We start from the raw sequence: 12,090 nt of genomic DNA on the forward strand, positions 1-12,090 counted from the left end.
ACTCAATATCACTAGCCAAATCAAAGCCAGGGAGCGATTGTGAGATAGATAATTAACTGCTTGTAGGCAAGTTCAGGTTGAAATTGTAGAAAATGAAAGCAAGTCCATGAGAGCCAAAATACAACCTTGAATATATGGTTTGAGAACAGCTCAGAAACACATTTGGAACTTTGAACATGAATGACAAAAGACTTCTAGAGTTGTGGGATGGCATGTAGATCATCATGTATGAATAAAGTAAAAGTTAACGAAGAAGAAAAGAAAGAAAAGATCAAAGCAGATATCAGAAGAGACTTGCTCTTGGATTTAGCGCAGCTAACAGAGGTGGAAGAATAATGAGGTAAAAGAGCTGAATGGAACAGCTGGAGAACACAGAGTAGAACGTTATTGAGAAATGTGCAAACACTTGGAGCTAGAAAGCCAAAATGGAAGAACACAGTTGGCATATCTCAAGCTGAATGAACTGAAGGAAAAAAAATTTAGTCTTGAGTTGCAATATTGAAGGATTCTAGGAGGAAAAGATAGATGATGCAAGAAACAGCAAAAAAGATGATAGGAATACATCTTTAACCATTTTAAGAGGTAACATCTGATCAAGAACCAAATGTCCTGAAGGAAGATGTCCAAACTACACTGAAGGTATCTCTCAGTAAAAAGCAAAACTGCATGAATTGATGAAATACCAATGTTTCAACAAGCTTATGAAGAATCAGAAACACTTACTAGCCTATACCCCGAAATTTGGAAGACAGATACATGACCAGACCACCAGAAGCATTCCATTTTTTTTGACGATTCCTATAAATAGTGACTCAATAGAATGTGGGTATCATCGAACAGTATCAGTAGAATCACATGCAATTAAAATTTTGCTGAATATCATTAAAAATTGTTGAAGTGGAAAATAGACAGGGAACTATCAGAAATTTTAAGCTGTGTTCTGAAGAGTGACTCAAGGTAACTTCCTTGTTCTTCAGGTGCACCTGAATGAAGCCAGCATATTTCCAAGCTCCCCCTATGCACGTAAATACTGGACATTAAAAAGGAAGGCCAGAGACGAATTGCCGTATTTGAATTACGGTATGGGCTCAGAATATTGAAAGTATTATGGATTTCAAGAAGAACATACAAATCTGTCTTCTAAGAAGTATAGCGCTACTACTCCTTGGAAGTGACAATGATGCGAATTTGCCTTACATACTTTGGAATGTCATCAGGAGATGCCAGCCCCTGGTAAAGTAGAAGAAGTGGGTGAAGAAGAGGCAGATCCTGTAATGGCTGGATTGGATTGACAGAGTGGGTGCAACAATGGCTCAGGCATCAGAGTGGTGCTTAGGACCCAGCGGTATTTTGTCCCACTTTACACAGGGTCACCCTCAGTTGGGACTGCCTTGAGGACACCTACCAATAGCAGGAGCAGATCTCCCTGAGGTGGCCAGGCGTTTGTTTTGTGATGGATCATATGCATGATTACTTTGTACTGATTAAAAAATATGTTCTCATGTATCTGGAGTTTTGTTTCTTTTCTGTGTTTTTAGAGGGTCTTTCTTCCTCGGTATTATTTTAATTGTTGTTTTGTGGTTCTGGTGCATGTGTGACTTTGGTGGTGTCTGTTGGCTGGGTGCGATTTCCTCTCAATGGTGGGTATGCTGGACTTCACCCACGCACAAGTCCTGTGTGGTTAGACTTGTATATCTTTCCTTATTTAGTGAAGGGGGGGTGTTTCAGATTATTTCCAAGCTATTGAGTGACAAGTGTTGCATGGTCATGGTACCTCTACTATATCAGTTGAATCCTTCAAGATGGGTGTTAGCACTTAGTGCATTCTCTGGAGGTCAAGACTGGACATCACCATACTCACTGTGAGGTAATGGTACCCAAAGGGATGGGCTAAGCCCGTTGTTCATGTACAAATTGGCATCTCAGTAAATCATGGGCTATTAAGGTGTTTCAGGACAAGCACAGGCAGCCTGAGTGTGGGATGTGTGATATTGCTGCCAGAGAGGTAGATGCACATGCCAGGATGTGATTGGTATTGGTGATGAGGTGCTGGGTCTGGTGATCACTGGGGCATGGGCACAGAAGGCATCCCCACTGGCCTCTCAGCGGGGTGCTGTTCATGTGTACTGCACTTGCTGGGAGGTCAGGGTGAGTGTCCTTAGCTCACTGACTGTTTTGTGAGAGGGACATGCTTCTGTGTAGCAGTAGGAGTCCCTCCTAGAGTAGGCTGTGGGTGGACACATGAAAGCTACTTCTGCCTCAGGCCAGGCTTGCTTGTCTGTATGGACCTTCTGTGCCTGAGGGAATGGGTAGTGCAGGGGCCTGGGTCTTGCCTTTGTCCACCCGCACCTCAGCACATCTGCTACTGCAGATGACAGGTGGAATGATGGCTCACCCAGGGCTGGTGCCAGCTGCTCTCCTGTGGTTGACTTTTCATTGGCTTGTTCCTTTATGAACAGTGGGGGCCTCCCCTGGCAAGCAGTCTCCACACTCATGCCCAGCTCTCTCATTTCTCATGTCCCCAGCTGGGCTGGTGCTCTCACCTGTCCCTCTGTTTCTTCTCCCTACTCCCCTGCAAGTGAGCACTTCGTGTCTAGAATTCCTCCTTCTCTCAGCCTCCGATGATGCAGTCTGTTTTGCTGGCTCTAAAGGCACTTGCCTGGTTTCAAAGGTTATGACTCTGTCCCCACTGCACCCATTCCTTGGCCGCCTCCTGCGCACCTTGCAGCATCTTTCTGGGGTTGTTTGCCCAGAATCATTGCCGCTAGCTGTGCTTTCTTTGTGGCTGCCTTCTTGGGTTCTCTCCTCGGGGCTGGTTGATGCCATCCCGAAGTGACCATACCACTCTATGGTGTCTGGGAGATCACTGACCTACCTTCCTGCTGGTTGCTCCCTCCCCCCACCCCCCACCTCCCTCTTCTCTTTCCATTTGGCATCCCGTCTGATTCTGTTTGGTGCTCTGGGAGCCAAGGTCATCATCTACTTGCCTACTTCCTCAAATCTTTGATGTCCATCAGGGGACTGCTATAGTGCCCTTGTCTAAGTGCCTGAAGTCCAAGGGCAATCTTTTCTGCTGAGTATCTGCACCCTGGAAACTATCAATTCCTTGAAGATCACCTGCATTCCCATCCTGGGAGGCAATCATTGTCCTGGCTTCAGTGGGAATTACTTTCTCATTGCTCTTTACTTTAAATATTATAAATAAGCTGCATGCTCAGGACAAAAATTGTCAACCAAGACCATTTCATCATTTTATTTTTTTTATATTTTATTTTTTTAAAACATTTTATTAGGGGCTCCATTTCATCATTTTAGTTTTCAAAATGTCTCCCATCCCCTGCCCACCTTCCAGAGGTAGCCATTGCTAACCGCGTTTGTTTGTTTGTTAATTAGAGGAACTTCGTGTTTAATGGTAATGCTTAGCACTCTCCAGCATGGGGTATGGCCTGGAGGTGAAGCAGTAGGGACAGGTCAGTGAACCCCACGGAGCCTCACATGGCGAAAGGCTGAGGAAGGTGGCCATCAAACAGAAGAGCCCTGTAGCCTCAGACAGGGCAACGCCAGGATGGCAGAGAAGAAGAGTTGCTGCTTGAGAGACGGGTTCCTGGCATAGCCAATGATCAAGCTGCCAAACACTGTCCTGATGCCAGTCTCTGAACCGGACACACCAACCGTGGCTGCCCCAGCATCAATCCACTTGGCTGCTGTGTCAATATCCCGGCGACCACGCTGGTCTGGAACTCCCGCCTGGCCCCCTGGAGCAGGGAGCTGCTGCAGGAAGGCTCCTTAGATGGGATTGCCGGTCCATTCAGGAATGAGGCAGACACAGGCCTGATAAGACCCCTGGCACAGCAGTAGACCAGGGCTGGAGGAATAAGCAGTGTCCCGGTGGCCTGCATATTTTCTTATTTATTTAAAAATCATTTTATCGGGGGCTCGTACAACTCTTATCACAATCCATCCATCCATTCATTGTGTCTAGCACTTTTGTACATTGGTTTCCCTCATCATTCTCAAAACATTTACTTTCTGCCTTACCCCTTGATATCAGCTACTCATTTCCCCCCTCCCTCCCTGCTCCCTACTGCCACATGAACCCTTGATAATTTATGAATTATTATTTTGTCATGTCTTACACTGTCCGACATTTCCCTTCACTCACTTCTCTGCTGTCTGTCCCCAAGGGAGGAGGTTATATGTAGATCCTTATAATCTGTTCCCTCTTTCTCCCTCACCTTCCCTCCACCCTCCCAGTATTGTCACTCTCACCACTGGTCCTGAAGGGATCATCTGTCCTGGATTCCCTGTGTTTCCAGTTCCCATCTGTACATCTTCTGGAATCTGCATATTTTCAGTCTGCAATCCAAATGTCCTGCTGCCCCTGCTTGGACCCCAGCAGGCCGAGCTCAATGTGACTGACTCACCTCGCAGCTTTAGCGCTGGGTCTAACCGTGCGGTTTACAAGTAGATGTTCATTTAGGTCAGTGAATCGCTTGCATGTTCTGCAGCAAAGGCATGTCTACTTCAGGCACCAGCCACACGGGGCTGTTGAGCATTTGCAATATAGCTGTCGTGACTGAGGAACTGAATTTTAGTACATTTTCTAATGTCCATTTAAGTAGGTACACGGGACCACTGACGACCCTATTGAACAATATAGTTTAACATATGTGAAAACACTCGGTTATACCCTAGGACACTGGCTCCCACAGTGTCTTACACATGAGATAGTGAAGTCACAGTGAGAGGAAGGACAAGTATCAGGCGGCCCAGCTGGCAGTTGCTGAAATCGCTTCTTGCCTTCATCTTCAAGCTCTTTCCTCACTGCCCTTGTAGACGGAATCACTCACACGGCCAAGGCCAGCAGGGCTGCGGTAGCGAGTTCAGCATCCATCTCAGCCGACAGTTCCAGCATGAGCCTGCGCAGCCTCTCGGGGTTCTGTGTGGTTTAGTTTAATAGGAGTGGGGCAAGAGTCCCCCACCCATTGACCTTTCTTCTCTGGGTCAGATTTTCCACTCAGCTATTTTCGAAAGTTGATCTTTGGAGCCTGATGCATTATCATCAAAGGGAGCTTACTCTAAAAATATCGTTATCACTTTCTTCTTTTGAGACAGAAAGAGAAAGGAAGGGGAAGTGTTCCTGTCTGAATTAAAAATAATAACTCAATATTAGAAAAGCCAACCAATCGAAGTCAAGTCAATTTCAATTCTCGGTGACCCCACGTGGGCTGGAGTAGAACTGGCCTCCAGTGTTCTAATGGCGGATTTTTGGGGAAGCATCTCACTGGGCCTTTCTGAAGAGGCCCCCGTGGGCCGATGCGAACTTCCAACCTTTCTCTTTAGAGTTGGGTGTGCTGGCCTTTCAGACTCCATGGGGCTCTGAACATACCTCACCCTTTAAAGCCGTAGCTCGTGACTTTGCAGTGCTTTTGCCATCGACAGCCATCGAACCAGGAGCCACCGGTTGCAAGTGTGGTGCGAACTGTTTGGATAGCATGCATGTGTGTTCTGCATAACTTCGCCGATGCCGATTCAGGGACTGCTGGGAGAATTCCCCAAGTATCCTCTAAAAATACTTAAGCTTAAGGTACTCAATATTTCTGAATTCCTCTCCTGGACATATTTTCCATTGCCTTTACCGAACAAAAGAAACGACATCTTCCCAGCAGACAAGAAGGCAGAGGTGGTAGCCTCAGTAGAGATGGTGCTGAAATCTGTGTGTTCTTTCCTGAACGAAACAAGAGAGGAGGGAAGGAAGGAGGGGGAGGGAAAAGGAAGAGTGGAGGAAAGAAGGAAGGGGTTAAAAGAGAAGGAAGGAGGTGAGGGAGGAAGCAAGACCTCTCGCGTCAATTAAATGACTCATGGGGAAAGGGCTCTCCGCTTCGGCAAGGACACTCTTGGAAACCCATAGTGGCGGTTCAACACTTTTATAAGGTCCCTCTGAGTGGGCGTTGACTTGATGGTAGGGAGTTTTCTTTTTGAGAATATTTTATCTAGTGAGTTCTGGTGATACTGTGGGGTAAGCACGGGACTGTAAACCTCAAGGTTGGTGGTCTTAATTCACCAGTCCCTTCATGGGAGGGAAGTGAGGCAATCCGCGCCCTTCAAGATGTACAGCCTGGGAAACGCCAGACCAGATCTTAGGAGTCCATCCTCATTTGTACCTTCCCTCAGGAGGCCTGATGGGCTAGTTGGTAAACAATGGTGCTCACCCCAAAGTCAGTAGTGTGAACGCACCAATCCCTCTGTGGGAGAAATGTAAAGCTTTATGCTCTTATAAAACATTGCCACCTCGGGACTCTTAGGGAACAGCCCTATTCTGCTCTGTTGAATCGCCCACCTTGAGTCAGAAATGAGTAGAGAGCCGTGCCTATGATTTGTTTTTGGTATGCCCTCATCCATACTTATTCCTTCCAACAACTGGGCAAGAGAGAGACGGATGAGGAACTCGAGGCTCAGAGACTTCAACTTACTTGCTGAAGACCACACAGCAGCCCAGTAGTGGCCTTTCTGCTCTGAGGGCAGCCCACAAAGCTAGATAGAATTCATAGTCTCAGATTCTGGCCTCTATTCACACGGTTTTCAGAATGGTTGAATCGATGTCCTTTGCTGAGTACCTGTGCCCCCAGCAAAGCCCCATGGGTGACTTGAGAAAGACAAAGCTCTTAGATCAATTCTTTCCTGCAGCCCTTTCTCTTCCTGGCTGGAAGCAAATCTCAAACCAGGTTCCTGGGCTGACATTCTCATGCATATGGATTTAGAGGGGCCAGCTTTCTCAGCAGGCCTAGGGAAGTATATTAATTTCACAGAGGCCCCATGAGCTGCTTAGAGGGCCTTCCCTGAACAATTTAATCTCATCTTTTGTCTGAGTTGAGAACAGGCATTTTTTCCCTCCTCCATTAAATATCATGACCTCCTCCCAACCCTCCCCCTCATCAAACTCTTTGTTGTAAAAGATCAGGCCAGGAAGGTGGAAGGTGGTGGCCCACCAAGCTTGGGAAAGGCCAAAGAGGAGCGCTGTGCAGGAGGTGACCCAGTTTTGGGGACCCCTGAACTCAGAGGCCTAATCCCCTGTAATGACCCATGTCAGAGAGTCTTTGTGAAGCCGGTGAAAGGAAGTGGGCTTGGGGAGGGGCTGTGCCCCACAGTTCTCAGAGGGCCATGGGTTGCTTCTAATGAGGAGGTGGCAGAGGACACAGTTAACTAAAAATCTGCTGCCCGTCACCAAAAATGGGGTGAAAATAGAGGCTGCAGGATTCCAGCAGTTTGAGACTAGTTAGGCCTCACCCCTCATCCGCTTGGGACAACTCCAAGGTCCTACCTAGATATCCTTTGTATGGAGCAGTCTGGGATCCCAGGTACCAAGACCTGTAACATGGCCCTCAGGTCATCATTCAGACCCATGAGAGATCAGAAATAAGAGGTTGATTATAAACACCTCTCCATAAATGATGAAATAACAAAGAAGAGACAGTTCAAGAAAGTATAGGAAACCATTTAAGAGGCAGCCATTGTCACAGAGGTAGAATGCGCTTGAGCCTGGCCATTTAGCCTCTCTGATTCTCAGTTCCCTTAGGCGGCAGTGGGAAACAGAGGTAAAAATCTCTTGTACTTTGCCGCTTCTTACTCAGGGATGGAGACTCCCTGGATTCAACACCCAACTAGTTCAGCCCCGACATTTCTTCCGTGAGGCGAGGGAGCCCCAGAGATGGGAAGCAAGTGAATCAAGGTTGCACCGCGAGTTCATAGCAGAACTAAGATGGAATCTCTGCTCTTGCCACCAACAGCAAAGTACGCTCAGAGGAATGATGGAATCAAAGGCCCTTGTTTTAAAAGCTGGATTTGCAGTGTGCACAAATTGGGAGATGGTATCTCATGCATCCGAGAGATGTGTGAAAAATGACGACTCATTCCCTCGAGGAATATTGGGATCAGATTTCCGGATGGTGTTTCCATCAGAGTAGAAATGAAAAACCATCATTTTTTTTTAACGCCAGAGCTAACATGCCAGATAGTTATTACTGCTTTAGTATGGGGTGTTGCATGGAGGAGTTCTCTTTCTGGGAGGAAAATAAGAAGAACGAGAATGCTTGAGAGATGCCTAGAAACAGTAGTCGGTTCATGGAGCCCGGGGTCACCAAAGTCAAGGCTCTTCATTTTAAGTAGAAACAAATTGTACCCGATCCCTTTCATGAAATTCGTGGCTGATTTGAGTGGGGTTTCCATTTTGTAGATGTGCTGCCGAAACAAGCACAAGGGGCTTCTGTTTTGTATGGTGACCGCATCGTATGTTCAATCTGAGGCTGTCAGAGATGTTTCAAGAGTACGGATGGCTACAGTCAGTAGTGTCCAACCCTTCCACGTTCTCCTGTCATTCCCATGAGGCTTTGAAGAGAGAGGTTTATCATGTGTGGCTTTCAGCTGCATCTCTCAAGACCTAGAGGAAACTTGCAGGTGACACAACCTCCTTCTGGTTGTGATGGTACTGACACAAGGTTTCAGCCCCCCCGGATGCCTTCTCCATTCTCACTCACCTGATGAATCATTCACTCCAGTGTTCGCTGTTTTGGGGCTGGGGATGGAGAGTGGGGTTTTCCATGTGCTTCTAGGCCTTAGCTCAATGGGAAGAGTGGGGGAAAGTGATTGGATTCCTCTTACCCATACAAACAGTGTAGCATCCCTTCTGCCACTGCCCTTCTCTCATCCAAGGCAGAGCAAGTGTGTCTGCAGACTGTGGTCCATAAACCTATGGACACTTGTGTCTCAGTGATTTAGTCATGGCGATGGAGATCCTCTTTTACTTCTGATTCTGGGGCCCTAGTGCCTGCATTGTGTCCCCGCTCCTATTACTGGTCTTTGGATTTATTTCAATCCTTAGCAGACACCTTGGTGGCCATTACCCAATGACTGTGACCCTTTCTTTCGTACCCATACAACCCATGCTTAGGTGTCCTGTCAAAGTCAGTTACTATGGGACTGGTCCACTTCACAGTGATGGGGTTAGATATGTGGACAGGCGGAGTAATTTTCGGCCCAAGTGGATGTCTACTTAAAGGCTTCTGGCAAAGCTTTATCTCTTTTTCCGAAGGCACTTTGGATATCCTGCTGCTTCTCCTGGAATCTGAAGTGCCTGCCCAGAAGGGAATATCCTATGACTGGAGCCGTCATTGTGCAGCGTGAGCCTGACAAGGATGTGGCGGGGATGACTTCATGAAGCCACCCCACCTCCAAATAAACTGACCTGGTTACATTCCACCACTGTGGGCATTCCCTGGGAGGTGCAGCCATTAGGAATATTATGTTTTTCTATTATTTCACTTGCCATTACCCCAATGATCCCAGTCCCTCCTCAGACTTTGCTTTGGCACCTTTTTCAGACAGTCCTGCTCGGAGCATGGCCCCCCAATTCAACAAGTCAAGGAGAAGAGCTGCAGGTGGGGCCAGGATCACTGAGGGGAGGGAGGTCATAAATACCTTTCCATTGGGTCTCCTACTATCTTCTCTTGTGTCTTACAGTACGACCCCTCAACCATTTACTTTAATATCTTCTTATTTTAAAAAAATTATCTGTAGCAGCATGCATGTTCTGGTGTAATCTTGTTTGTAAGGTAGAATTGAGGTCATGGGCCCGAAACACTGGGAATTCAGGATAGATAAATCCCTCAGGGCCAACAATGAGACTAGAGATACCAGGAGGATAAGGGGAAGGTGAGGGGAGAAAGAGGGAATCTCTCACAAGGGTCAACCTATAACCCCATCCCAGGGGACTAACAACAGGAAAGTAGATGAACGACAACAGAGAACCATGTAAAATATGAAAATAATAATCTATAACTTATCAAAGGTTCATGAGGGAGGGAGGATGGGCATGGGAGGGTGAAAACGAGGAGCAGATACCAAGGGCTCAAGTACAAAGAAAATGCTTAGAAAACGATGATGGCAACAAATGTACAAATGTGCTTGACACAATAGATAAATGTATGGATTGTGATGGGAGATGTAAGAGACTCAATAAACGTATTTAAGAAAAAAGACAAAAATTAGTCTCTAAAACCGTGTTGAAGAAGTACTACTCATGAAACTAGACTCGGCAGAAAACATCCTTGCACCTATTTATTTCCTTTTTCTTTTTAAATCACTTTCCTGGGGGCTCTTACAGTTCTCATAACATTCCGTACATCAATGGTATCATGCACATTTAATTGCTCCTCTGTCTTTCTGCTGTTCTTCCGAGGAAAGCTCCTGCCAGAACTGCCCAGATCCTTCCAGAATGCAATTCCCCTTCTACACATCTCACCACCGTCTCCTGTTTCCAGCTGTGGGCAGGGACAGCTGTTCTCACTCTCTTGGTGCCTGCAATTCCCTAGCCCATGGAGCCTTCACCGGGGCATCATTCATTTACGACTTCATTTATTCTACCATGTAATTCATCAATCAATCTTCGAGGTAGAAATACAACATAGCATCCCATTTCCCAAGATGTACTCTCTTCAGCAGTCCTCCTGCAAGTTCTTCTGGGAAGAACAGGCTAGGCAGTCGCACAGTGTAGAAACACTCTCTACTTGCAGATGCACAGGGCCTGCTGCCTTGACATTAAAGACCCTGGGAAGCACCGTGGGAGAGAAACCTGCTTTAAAGTATAGAAGCAGCAATTTACAACATTAGGATTTGACTCTGCACCCCTCTGTTGACCAATGCCTCTTGTAGTCTATGAAGCAGGTGAGAAATGCTGATCTTGCTTTTCAAAGCGACTGCCTTGAAGTCAGGCAGCTCCGCCACGGACTTTGTGTAAAGGTGGTGTGCTCCTTGCCAATCGGAGTGATTAGTCACTCCCTGGGGGATGGTACTGAGGATCAAACAAGAGAATTCATGCAAAATGCTCACGTCATATCCTGCTCCTTTCATCCCTCCTCTTTATTCATTCATCCAATTACTTATTCAGGAGTTCGACAAGTATTTGTATATTCAGCGTGGAAGTGCACAGTCCGGCTGGACGGAAGGACTCTGACCTGCTGGACTTTCTACTCTGAGCAGCGCTGAACTTTTGAAGCTCCACTGTATGTTTGCGACTCTTTCCTTTTCCCCTACGTTTACGAAGGGCGACATCTGATTCCACGCCTTCTCTTGTTCGGCAGTAAGAACCAGGGACAAGGGGTTGTCCCTCTCCATGCCTGAAGGCCCCCTGGCAGGAGGATGGAAGAGAATCGCACAGGCTGTTAGCCAGCCATAAAGTCTAACGGGGCATGCTCCAAATTCAAGCCAGAGCAAGCTGGGTGGTACACCCGGGGGGCCCAAATTAGGCCCAGGTGGGCTTAATTCAGCCCGTGGGGTCAACCAATACCTTCCAGCTTGCCTCCCAGCCAGAGGCCTCAAATATCTTGACCACAGACTGCTATCTCTTTATTCTTCACCCTTTGGCTTCTGCCCGTGTGCCCACTTTGTGTGTGCCGCATGGAAAAGTCCTCTCGGTCACGCTTTACACAATTTAAAACGTTTTAAAAACGTGTCCCCAAATCAGAGAAGTCTTTATAAAAATAACAAAACATGGATCTATTGTTTCTTGAAATATCCTTTATCTAGATTAGTATGCTTCTGAAGGGGGCACTTCCAGCTCTCTACCCTTTTCCAGAAGCATTTTGCCCTCTTTGATTTATACTCTGTCAATATGACAGCTTTAGCCTCCTCAAAGAACTCCAACCATATTCCTTTTCAAAGTTGTTTGTATATAGGGAACTGAAAAATGTCTGAAGAGAAAATACCAGTTCCATACGGCGGATGGGATAAGGTTTCCTAATGAATTCTCATAGGACAGCTCTTACTACCCTTGAAAAATGAGCAGCTGCATTGTCATAATGAAAAAACAGATTCCTTGCCACAATCTTCCCGGCCTTTTCCTCACTAATACAATTTAAAATCTTCTTAAAACCTTTCCCTCCATAAGCACTTATAACCATCCTGTGTCTTTCAAGAAATATATCAAGATACCCCTTGGGAATCTACCCCCCCACAGTTACCATAACCTTCTGAGCTTGAGGACACCACACCTCTCTGCCTTGAACGTAACTGGTCCAGCAGATCTCCACAGAAGCC

At 46.6% G+C, this 12,090-nt stretch overlaps 1 pseudogene; it reads right to left on the reverse strand.

Annotated features, from left to right (window-relative positions):
• Nucleotides 1–3,406: 3,406 nt before the first annotated feature.
• On the reverse strand, nt 3,407–3,899 carry LOC142448586 (ATP synthase F(0) complex subunit C1, mitochondrial pseudogene; annotated as a pseudogene).
• Between the last annotated feature and the right edge of the window lie 8,191 nt (nt 3,900–12,090).

This window comes from Tenrec ecaudatus, chromosome 5 (assembly GCF_050624435.1).
Source record: "Tenrec ecaudatus isolate mTenEca1 chromosome 5, mTenEca1.hap1, whole genome shotgun sequence".
In the NCBI taxonomy this organism is placed as follows: Eukaryota; Metazoa; Chordata; class Mammalia; order Afrosoricida; family Tenrecidae; genus Tenrec; species Tenrec ecaudatus.